This window comes from Dromaius novaehollandiae, chromosome 20 (assembly GCF_036370855.1).
Source record: "Dromaius novaehollandiae isolate bDroNov1 chromosome 20, bDroNov1.hap1, whole genome shotgun sequence".
In the NCBI taxonomy this organism is placed as follows: Eukaryota; Metazoa; Chordata; class Aves; order Casuariiformes; family Dromaiidae; genus Dromaius; species Dromaius novaehollandiae.
Window position 1 is genome coordinate 1,347,580 of NC_088117.1, and position 12,157 is coordinate 1,359,736.

At 51.0% G+C, this 12,157-nt stretch overlaps 1 protein-coding gene across 1 annotated transcript in view; it reads right to left on the reverse strand.

Moving 5' to 3' along the window:
- The window catches only part of LOC112986789 (dual specificity testis-specific protein kinase 1-like), a 38,112-nt gene extending 35,259 nt beyond the window's left edge, over window positions 1-2,853 (reverse strand). Inside the window, exon 1 of the mRNA XM_064523530.1 lies at window positions 2,773-2,853. The gene's annotated coding sequence lies outside the window, so the exon portion shown is untranslated. The remainder of the gene's footprint in view (window positions 1-2,772) is intronic.
- Between the last annotated feature and the right edge of the window lie 9,304 nt (window positions 2,854-12,157).

Below are 12,157 nucleotides of genomic sequence, written 5' to 3' on the forward strand. Positions count from 1 at the left end.
TTGGCTTTGATGAACTTACAGTAGTGAAGAATTTGACCCAAGTGCATGTATTAATTTTTCTAAACTCGACCACTCATCCTATTAATGTGTGACAGGTTAGAATTACAGTTGCCATTAATATTGTCACTGATGAAATGGAGAGAAAACAGCACCAACCGATCACTCATTAAATGGCATTGACACTTCGTGCTCACTGGCAAGAGATTTAAACCTCTAGCCTTAAGCACTCACATGAACGATCAGACGGAGCAGGAGCCAAAGCATTTGCCATCAGTGCTCAGAGTTGAAAGTTGCCTCAAAACTGCACTGCCAGTCAAAACCCCACGGACCTACTATGAAGCAAGGCAAGCTGCTTTACAGAAAGTTTGCATTGCAAAATTTGGCATCGGGGGAGAACAGGAATTATGCAAGACTTCATTTTAACAGTAGGAATGACCCTGAAGTGTTTTCTTCAAAGACGCAGCAACCCTGATGTTTTAAATTACGGTTAAACAAAGTCCCCAGGCTTACAATCTCCAGAGGAAAAAAGAAAACAAAAACAAACAAACAAAAAAAACCCTACACCCATTTCAGCGCTCATAAGGTAGAAAAGCAGCTGCTTTCTACATACAGCAAGAAATAGGGAGGTGGCAGAAAAATCTTGAATTCTGCCTTTTACACTTGTTTCACGAGCCCTTCGGCATTTTCACATCATGTTTTCCGGACAACTCCCGCACTTCTCCCCAGATGTGGGTGCATTCGGCTCACTTAGCAGACGCTGAATATATTCCAGAAAGCTTTGCCAAGTGGCTTTGAAAAGTGCTTTGACTGTGAGAGGAGGTCCAATTTCAACCCATGAGTTTACATATTGCTTTGGGATCCTCTGAAACGGCAGGGGCTAGAGAAAGCACCAAACCGTATCATCATGGGGTTAGTAATTTAAAGAGAAAATAATAACAGTGTATCAACAGCAAGCATCAGCAAAGGGAACGGCTGACGGATTTACCGGACGAGGACACTGCCTGGTGAACCCCCATGGCAAGGACACTGCAAATACAGCTGCATCTTGCCATAAGCAAACACTGTGTCTGGTGAGAGCAGTGACGTCCCGGTGAGAGTGTGGTCAGAATAAGATTTGATGGGAAGAGAAGAGGCAAATACTCTCAGAGACTTTGATGAACTGACGTCTAAGCTTTCCAGGCTGAAGCGTCCTTCAGTCTCACTGCTGGGGTCCCAACTTGCCTTTATATTCTTTTTCTTTCGGAGGACAGGGACATTATAACTCTTATATTCTGACAGCTTAAGTTCATAAACATCCACATGCAGGTAGCTTTGAACACGTTGAGCTCTAACTGGCATCTGTTTAGCCCCTTTGAGGTTTGTGCCACACTGACTAACCTTGCGTGATAATTGTGATCCTTTCAACACTCAGTGCTGGCTTTTTACCATTTGTTTACCCCATACCTTTATCTGCACTCTGCCTGTAGGCTTTTTCATTGCCCCTGACTCAGTTTCCCTATTGTTTTAGGGTTTTTTTGTTTTTTTTTAAGAAAAACAGCAAGGTACATTTGGTATTGAAGCTGAAAGCAGGATCCTCCAGCCCCAGAGCAGGCTCCCTCCTTGGTCCTGCTCCTACACTGCTGAATCTGGGGGGACCCTGCAGACGCTGGGCCACGAACGTGGGACTTTCCTGCCTGAGCCGCTTTGAGCTGTTCCTTGTGGCTGGAAGGACCCTGCTCCTCCACAGCTGCTCCGTGGCCGATCCACATCTCCAAGCCAGGCACAGCAGGAAAGCACAGGGGAAGAGGGTCCTTTTTGGCAAAGCACAGCCTGGGCTGCAAACACACTTCTCCTTCAGCACACCAGCTGAGCCAGCATGTGCACAACAGAGGCGAGCAGCATTAGAGGCAAATCGCTTGCTCAAACATAGGAAGAGGTGAGAAAGAGGAACAGCCTCGTAGTCTCAGACACAAGCACAAACTCTGTTTTCTTTCCCCTTTAATATCTACTGTTTTTTTGCAGTCTTCCAAAGAACCCAGAGTCCTTCTCCAAAGTAAGACCACAGGCAGTATTAGAGACAGTGGTCTCCATGGACCACCGAGGAGGTCTTGCAGGCAGCCTCCAGGAAACCATCTCCATCCCAGGTCCTAGGGACCACTCTGTCTTCCCAAGCTGCCCCTCCTCTCCACTGCTCTCGGGCGCAGCTCTCATCCATCCCCTGCCTGGCTCGGCCTCTCTAGTTCAACAGGCTTTAGCACAAAGAATAAGGCAGGCTCTTGGGACTAAAAAGCCCTTTGCAGAATCAGCTCAGCCTCCTTCCCATGAGCCCATCAGCCAGCACGGCTTAATTAATAAAAATAGCGTCCCCTTGCAGCCTCCCCAGTCCCACGGTCCTGAAGCGCTGGATGGGGGCTAACTCAAGCGCCAGCCCCCCCCCCCCCCCCCCCCCGCCGGGGCCGAGCGGGGGCCGGGGGAGCGCAGCGGCCGAGGCGCAGCGCCCGGGATGCCGCCCCAGCCCCGCCGCGCGCTTCCAAACTTCCACCGGGAAGGAGGAAAGTCCCGCGGCCCGGTCGCCAGCCCCCGGGGAGCGCGGCAGCCGCGGGCAGAGCTGTCCCCCCCGCTCCGAGGTGCTGCCCGCCCGCTCCCTCCGGGACACCGGGGCTCCCCGGCAGCGCCCGCCGAGCCGAGCCGAGCCGAGCCGAGCCGCGGAGGGACGCGGCGGCGCTGCCCGTGCCCCGGGGGAAGCGGGGGAGCAGCCCGGCGCCCCCCCCCCCCCCCCGAGCACGGACTCACCTCGCTCCGGCTGGGCCCCGCCGGGCCGCCCCGCAGCGGCCTCCGCGCCCGGCTCCTGGAGCAGCTGCTGCCCTCGGCACGGCGCGGCGCGGCGCGGCCCGCCCCCAGCGGCGCTGCGCCTCCCCCCGCGCCCCGGCCCCGGCCCCGGCCCCGGCCCCGCTCCGCCGCGGCCGCGCATCCCCGCACCGCCCGGCCCGGCCCGGCCCGGCCCGGAGGGTGGCACCGTCCCCGCCCCGCCGCTCCGGCCCGCCCGGAGCAGGACCCCCGCCTGCAAAGGCGGCCGCCTTCCCAGCGCACGGCCTCCAGGGCGAAGGGGAAGGCAGGTGACCCCCAACTACCTCCCCTCCCCTGCCCTTTCCCCCTTCTGGCTCACTCCCCTTGTCTGGTAGCGGAGACTGCCGTTCGCTGAGTAAGGAAGAAAAACCTGACCGGGTCCTTCGGGCCCAGGTGGCATCCCAGCGGCACAGGAGCCCTCCCAGGGAGGATAGCTGCGTGCTGCTCACGGCAAAGACGGTTCAAATTCCAGACACGTCGCATCCACGTGTGCCTGTCTCACAAGGACACCTGTGTGAGACCCCAGACTAACGAATGGCGACAGGTTTTTTTGCCCAGGGACCTTCCCGTACTTGCATGAAGCCAGGAGAGTTTGTACAATCCCAGGCTAAGGAGCAGAGTTCCTGCTCCTGCTCCCGGCTCTGTGGCTGAAGGCCCAGTCACCTCATCTCTCCCCGCCTCTGCCCCCTCTCCTAGCTGGTGCCAGCCCATCAGCCCGTACGCCTGGGGTTAAGAGCAATTTTAGAGGGTGGCTGACCAGCACCTGCCATCAGAGGCTCCAGGTCCCCATGAACCCATGAGGCATAACTAGAGTGGCCCCACTCACTCGTGGAGCAGGACCCATGATGTTTTCCTCACGACAGCAATGCTGCTTTGACGTGAAGGATGCCAAGCCCCGCAGGTAACAGCAATCCTACGATGAGACTACAAAGGACCCATGCAGGTTATTTGATGAGGACAAGAAAAACAAAACTGGCCACTATAACTGTGACTCACAGAACACAGCTGGTGACAGAAGTTGTGAAGCTACCTGAGTATCAGGCCAGAAACATCTGTGCTACACCAATGACTTCCGTGGGCTGCAGAGCAGAATGGAGCTCCCCGGACAGAAATGCATGATCAAGGCATGTCTTCAGCCTTCCAGCCTCTCCGCAGTGCTCGTATTCCCACCTCTGTGCCCGCCCAACAGCACAGAGGCCCATGAGGGATGCAGGTGTGAGAAAGGACAGCTTCAGACCCCTGCTTTCCTCCTTCTAATGCTGCTGGCTCCCCAGGCATGGCTCATGCTGTCCATGGCTGGAGACACTGCAGAGCCAGGGCAGCAGCCTTCCTCCCTGGCAGTGACTCTCTGCACAGGGAGGATGCTTGGAAGAGCTACACAGATTTTTGTGGTTGGGAGTCATTAAATACTCACTGCAGAAGGATTAACCAAGACAGGGTAGCTTCCTCAGATGAGGATGAAAGCAGGTGGAGCAAAGACAACTGTGGTCAGAAATGACGGGAAACTTCATTTCAGGAGTGTCACGGACACTCTTAGACCCCCTCTGTCAGACCTGGCAGGAGACAGTGCTGCATGGAGAGCAACATCTAGCCTATACGCATCACAAGAAAGCTTTGCCCAGATCTCCCCAAGGCCTCAGACATGATGTCTCCCCCTTTCTGTAGCACAGCCACGTTTTTTTTATTATTTGTATTTATTTATTTATCTCCTTGTCCCTCAAAGAGCAGATGCAGGGCAGCCCTCCAGCTCCCAGGCAGGAATGTGGTAGGGAACGTGTGGCTGACATACCCAGCTGCAGATCAGCACCACAGCATTGCTTCCTGCTCACCAAGTCCTCATGGAAATTTGCTTTCTCCAAAGCCCACAGGGCAAGTGAATAGCAATATCTGACTCTGTCCCAGTGCAGGGGCTCAGTTCCGGATAATTTCTTGCAGCCCATTCTACTAGGATGACCTTCAGCGAGGGAAACACCAGAAATCCGTTCTGTGAGGCTGGTTGGCTTTCCTGGTGGTCATGACAGACACGTAAAAGATTCTTTAGACCATAAGATGTGGATTTCAAAATTGCTTCCCAATACAGAACAACAGCATAGAGATGCAATTGTAAGGCTCTTAATGGCTCTAGATATCTGACTTCAAGGATATTTACTGCCCATTTACTGCTGTCTTGTAAACATGGTTGCTACGATGCAGCTGAGAAATGAGAAACCGTCTTCATAAGTGTCCTTCTGCCGCAGCATAGGATCTGAGCGCAGCGCTTCTGCGATCGCAGCTGTCAAGATTCAGGGCAGCCTGCGACCAACCGACAGAGCTGCCCAGCGCAGGTGTACTCACAAACCAGGCTACAACTTCGGGCTACAAACTCCTCCCTCAGATCAGTAACCCTTTCGGATACATCTTCCTTGCAAGGAACAGCACGAGTACAATGGGAATGGGCGGATTTGCACAGCTACCTGTGCTGTGGGTCTGGCATCAGGAGCTTGACAGCAGGCTGGCACCCCAGGGCTGTCAGCAGGGCTGTGCTCTGGGTACCAGCTTCTCTGTGTCTCCATTTCCGTTCCGGGGAAACTGGAAGGGAGAGTTACAGGTAGTAAAATCAACTCCCTTTGCAGGGCAGATGTGCTAGCGATCTCCACAAATTCAGCATGACAATCAGGCGAGTCCATTTGCAGGAAGAAGCTGCCATTAATGTTCAAAGGATCATTAATGGACCTACATGTTGAAGAAGCACCACCGGTTACTTTGGCCTTCAGTGCCAGGCACATCCCTTCTCATTGCATTACGTTCTCCCCTTCGGGAGCAGCTGGCCCAGCGCACTGGCCAACTTGCTGTCCTACTTCCACTTCCCTCCTTCCTGCTGGGTCCTTCTAGAACGTCCCTCACCAGTAGATTTATTTGGTGCTAATGTAAGTGGAGAACCCCGGCTCCTTCCTCCGGCTTTGGCTTTTCTCAGCACTCAGTGACCCAGCATGCAGCATCCCTCTGAGCCACCCCTTTCCAAGCTGCCCACTAGTGCGATGCACCAGGCTGAGCTCGTGACCAGCTACAGTTCTTCAGCTACTCAGCTAAGTTGCCATGCCTCACGTCCACCCCATGAACACCCATCGTCTTCCCTGGCCCAGGCAACAAGCAGTATTCATAGCAGCCGTGGTATCAACTATGTCTATTTTTACAGCTAGCAGGGAAGCTGAGAGTTATCAAGCGACCACTGGCAGGTGTCAGAGCAGACAGGTGCTGTCCCTGTGCTCAGGCCCAATCCAGCTGAGCAACACACAAGCAGCCCCATTAACTCAGATGACTCAGCTGCTCAAATGTCTGCGTCATTAAGGCAAAAAAACACTAGACAGGCAAATCCACCTGAGAACACCATCCTCAAGGAGAGAGAGGGCTGGCAAGAAATCTTACAGTGCTCAGGTTCATTTCTTCTCTGGCAGGACCATAAATGATGCCATCATCTCTCCCAGCCTCCTTGGCAGCCCCTGGCTTCCTGCAGCCCATCGTGCCCATGGGCACAGCTGCCAGGGACAGGGGCTCCGACACATCTGCAGCAGCACAATCAGACAGCATCTCTGCTCTGATCCTTCAGGGGAGGTTTGAAACATGTCCCCTCCACCCCTGCTTCCAATTACTTTAGGATTATCAAGGATACTGGGAGATTGTCAAGGATGCTATTTTCTGTGCGCCTACTGCAATGGAAGTCATTAAACAATGAAGGTCACAGGGTGTCCCTGGAGGAGCTGAACAGTAAATTAAGGCTCTTATCTGAAGTCCAGGCTGGTCCTTTAAGCAGACGGTCATCTAGTGGTTCTGGCTATTTCCAAACCAGCTGGCAGTCATACATGCCCATTGGAAAGTCACAGAGGTGACTGCTGGCTGTCCCAAATGTTGAAGGTTTCTGCAGATGGAGGCTGAAAGAGTGCTGATGGTCACAGGTGTGACAGCCACAGCCAGGATCTGGTCCAAAAGCATCAGTCTGAAAAGCAGCCTCTGGCAGGTGCAAAAAAAACTAATGGAAAAGGTCCAGCATACACAAAATCTCTCTGCTGAAGACAGACAGAAGGGATCCATGGCATTTTGGTCAATGCACTGATCTTAGGGAGAGACATTTTGCCCCTCGGTAAGGGGCCCCTGGGAACCCTGGCTGGGCCTGCAGAGGACAATCAGGAGCTGTTGACAGCCGAGCAGAGCACCATGGAATTAGGTCCTTCCAGAAGATGGAGGTTTATAGCTTGAGAAATTGTGTCCAGGAACTTTTCTCATACCCCAGAGAAGGAAAAGCTGGGGATGTGTCACCCCACAGAGCCTGGTGGCTTACTTTGGCGCTTCAAACAAGCCTGTGGTTCCTGCTAAGCCCTGTGCCTCACACTGACACATCTCCCACCAATTCGCTGCACAGCTGCACCAGGCCATGCACGCCTATGCTTTTCATCAGCAGAGGTCTGAGGCTCCAGGACCTTGTCCTTGAACACCCTTAAGGACTGATAACATCTCTGCCTGTTAGCCTGAGCACAGGCAGATGTGTTTTCATTTGGCACATTCCCAAGCTGTAAGATTTGCGTTATGCTGTGCAGAGACAGGAAAGGTTTGGGCTCCAGCGTGGAAGTGGTATGTACAGGGAAACACCAAGCCTCACCTCTTCCACCAGCAAAATGTGACCTTCACCAACTGCTCTGCACCACAAAGCACTCATGGCACAGACACCCTTCAAATCACCAGTCTGGCCTACAAGCAAGTTCCCTTTTTGTCATTTAGGCAAATCACTGTCTCACTTCTGTCATTTCCAAATCCTTATGCAGGGGCAGTCAGTACCCTCTGGTGAAACACGATAACCAAGTAGTAGTGAATCTGTCATACACAGCCTAACTATGCCCTTACTTCTGATTCAGTTTGGAGGCATTGCTTGTAGAAAAGGTTCAGAGTAAAGCCATGCTTTCAAATGGGCAGATTTGAGAGCTATTGCTCTGAGCTTTGCATTTTGAGCTGGGAGTTCTTAAATAGTACTGTTCCAGCAAGCCTCCATTGCCAGTTTAACTGCAGAGGCATCTAAGCTGGAAACCTGGTGTCTTTGGTGTCTTTTCAGGACCCAAGGACATTGCTAGCAGAGTTTGCTGGGTGCTTCAGTAGCACTTGCTGCTGCAATCATACCTATGCAGCAGCAGCTCCACACGCAAGACAAACCTGCAGACACCTCACATGAGGTCTAAACACTGCAAGCTATTATGGGGATGTTATCACAGCTGTATCTCCTGGCCAAAGCAGGACAGGGTACTTGGGACCATATGGAAAAGGTCAAATCTTCTCCTCACTGGAAAGCCAATGCCATACCTGGTTGGGCGGCATGTGTTCACCAGCAGTAATGAAGAGAAGCAGGGGGAGTAGAGCACAGCCTCCCTCCCATATGGCACTGGGAACAGCAACAACCAAACTACCAGAAATAAAAGAAGTCACAGCTCAGCATCTGGTCAGCAGGGCTACTGCTAGCAAGGTGGCGAAGACAAGAAACTACTCCTAGCATAGTCTCTGGCTGCAAGCTAAGAAGCTCTGCATTGTCCAACGAAGAGTTAGACCAGGCCAGGCACAGTCAGGGTGTTGTGCTGGGGTTCGTTCCTGCCAAGGCACACTAAAACCGTGCCAAGTAGCTGCAGTGGGACTCTTGGAGCAGAGCAGACATCTCACAGCTAGAACCAAAGCAGTCCTCCCTCAGCCTGTTGATTGGTTTGCCTTTGGCCTGGCAGAAGAGGGCAGTAGAGATGCAGAACTGGCTGCAGCAGCGAAAACATCACCCTGGAGAGATCATGTGAAACCACTCCTTCAACAGCCCCTTTATCATTAATTCTTCCAGTTTCCATACCCAGGTAAAGCTCTGTGTGATCCAATGCCTCAGTTCTCTTGGGGCAGCTTGCTCCCCTGGTCGAACACCCACTGAGTCACACCGTTGCTCAGCTAACAGCCTCGCGAAGGTCACAGTGCTACTAAACTTGACCTCCCAAAGCGTCTTATCAGGAGGCCAGTGCTGTAATACCACTTTGCCCAGTCCCTGCACGTTCTGCTCTGACAAGCTAGTACGTTAGTTGACGTTAGCACTGTATTACCCAGCTGGCACAAACGATACACAGTCTTCTGCATCCAAGGCTAATCAGTACACCATGCCGCAGAGCTCCCAGCGTGTTGCACTTAGTGGCTTAGTCTCTACTTCCGTTGCCGCATTGCTGAACTCTGACTCAAAGCAGCAGCTAGCATGGGCCCAGGAGCCATCCCTATCCCCCAGTGCTTTACAGGGGCACAGGAGCAGCAAAGGACAAGATCACATCTCTCCTCTGCTGACCATCGGGCCAAAGTCAGGTTAGGTCAGCTGCAAGAAATGACAAAATAAAAGAGCCTGCAGGATCAGGTAAGGCAGGTTAGCAAACAGCTTGCTCTCCCCCAGTGCATTAGGATCTGCTGGCTGCATCTAGCAGTTGCTGGGGGCAATTGGGAGCTATCAGTGCAGCAAATCTCTGCTAGGAGGCCTTCCCCCAGCCAGACACTGCAGAGCCCTCTGCATCGCATCGTCTGCTGTATTACTAGCCCCATTGCTCATCCTTAATGCCCCCATGGACCAGCATAAGGGATCTCACACAATTTGAGCCGAGAGATCTGCCTCGCAGCATTTTCCTGGCTGACACCGTTTCTATAATCCAAAAGAAATCCAGCTGCCGCTGGAGAGCATGGCCCTACTCTCCCCCCACATCAGCTGCTTGTTTCCTCTCCCCGGCTGGCACCTTTGCAAGGACTGTGTTGTGAACAAGACCAAAACACCGATCCCTCAGAAAATTAACCCGTCAGGAAGAAAGGGATGTTATTTTTTAGCTGGTTCAGCCCCCTGATCCTGCTCTCCACCCAACAGCACAAATCTCTGCATAGAAAGGAACAGAACAAGCATCTAAATGGCAATGGGTACCCCTCCCTTCTCTTTTCCAACCTGGACATACACCAGATTGGTCAAGCAACTCTGGCCTCATTGCAATGACCTCTGCAATTATGGATCCAGCATCCCACCTCCACTACCTTTCTGGCCTCTGCAGTAAACAGGCCAGTGTTCAAAGCCCCCATTTTGAATCCTTGACCACCTTTCTCTTGTTCTTTCCCCCCCACACACACTTGTTGCTCCACATGTCTAGGGGCTGTGTTTTATATCCCGTATGTTGCTTCCAGGATGTTAACTGAAGGCAAGGGAGGGGGAAGCAGTCTCCAAATACACCATAAATCTGCTTTTAGCAAGGCTGCTTAAGGTCACCAGTGATGCTGCTCATCACTGTCATTAATAAGCAATAAGAGGAACGCATGGAAGGGAACCCCAGCAGAGCTAGTGTGAACCACTGAAAGTTGACAGGCTGATGATTAACCCTTCAAGGAGGCTGCAGGCTCATATCACAGTCACTCAGGAGTTACATGGGTGAAACACTATCAACCCTTGGTGTCAAAGACATTAAGTGGACATCATGAGGGCCAGGAAGCAGAGCTCCCACCCATGGTGCCAAACGTTACAGCTGACCGAACACCTCTGCTTCTTTTCCACAGAGCCCCTGAGTAAAGCAAAGATGCAGGCCTGCTAATGAAGTCTTTGAGCATTTAAGAAATATTGCTTGAGCTTAAAGGCACCTGGGAATTCTTGGAATTGAAGATACATAGATCCTACTTCCTCCGAGGGGGAAATTAATATTATATTATGATTACACGCAGGGCTGCTTATAATTGACTATATGTCAATCCCTCTTCTTATTTTTAGTAGGTTTCAACATCCCATTTTCATACTACCAGCTAGGACCAGGGGACCTTTTCACTGGTTGTTCTTTTAGCAGACAAAGATGATAGAATTCAGTCCATGAAAAGGTAACCCACTATCACAGAGTCTCTTTATTAGTGTTAAGGCATGCTGCTCAGTTCAGACAGGACAAGTGTCTAATTTTTCCAGCTTCAAAGACCACACATTGAGAAATAGTTAATGTGGGGCAGAGAGGGGAAGGATTTACATAATATAAAGTGAATAGAAGGAATATAAATGCAGGCTTCTAAAAATACAGGACAGCACTGTTTGGGCCAAGAGTTTGCTCCACCCCCCTCCTTTGCTCTTTTATCTCATCTTTTCTCCCAAGGTCACCGTTCTTACCAAGGAAGACCTGAAGTAACTCCAGCTGGAGCTAGCCAGGACTGACAGTCTGAAAGTACCACTAGAAAGGGACTTGTCTATTCAGTTTGGTATTTGTGGATAGGTTCAGTATTATTGATTAGGGAGGGACAAAAACGGATTATGTCTTTTTCTTTTCAGATCTTGGAAAGCCTTTGGCTCTTTGCTCCACCGTAAGCAAGTATCTTCATCTCTGAAAACCCTAAGAGTACAGACATTATTTTATTAGCATTGGTTTACACAAAAGGCCTTCTTAGTGAAAAACCTTTTCCTTACCCCAGGACTAACATCTTTGCTTCTCATCACTTCATGGATTTTCCTAAACTCTTCATAAAGCTCAGCCTAGAATACGCCTTTCTTCTTCCTCTAAAGCCCTGGATTACACACCTCCCCAGGCATTACTTATAGTTTAACTCTGCAAAGCTCTTTGGAACAGAATTAAGATAAGCAGCAGTCTAAAAATAAGATCGTAATCCTGCTGTGTGCAACACAGCCTTCACCCTGAGCCCACACAGAAACCGCTGCAAGAACCAGTTCCAGCCCTTTCTGTCCACTGTGAAAGCAAACAACTTCCAGCTAACGTGTTTAGGTTTTTTATATAGGAGTTCACATTTCAAACAAGCCTGAAGAAAATCCAGTGCCTTATGAAATAGAAGGACGTCCCATGTCACAGCCTTCTCTTCTTCAGGCAGGTGGGGAGAAGGTTGTTTAAGCCTCATCCTTTCCAAACATCCACATGCTCAGGAGTGTTGATACCAACCAGTTTTAAAGACACCAGCCCAAAGAAATATGGGATAGCAAAGTCTTAACTAAAATGAAACTTTACTGAAAGCACAAACCCCAGAATACGGGAAATAAATAAAGAACACAATAACCAAAACATTGCCCAGAAGAAATCTCAGTATAATATTTGCTATTAAGTTTATAAAGAAAACATGCTACTGTTTAAGTCCTAACACACTAAGAAACACTTTTTCCAATTCAGTGACCAGCCTCTCAGGGATAAATCTCATTCAAGTTTCGAGTGATAAGTTGCCATGATCTCTTTGTACCTGCTCAGGTAGGAACTTGAGCATGAGATCAGGCTCAGAGGAGCTCTGGCCAGAGCCTTTCTTTCCTCATCTATTCACTCATCATCTGACCATGTGCTGTCCTTTCATTATG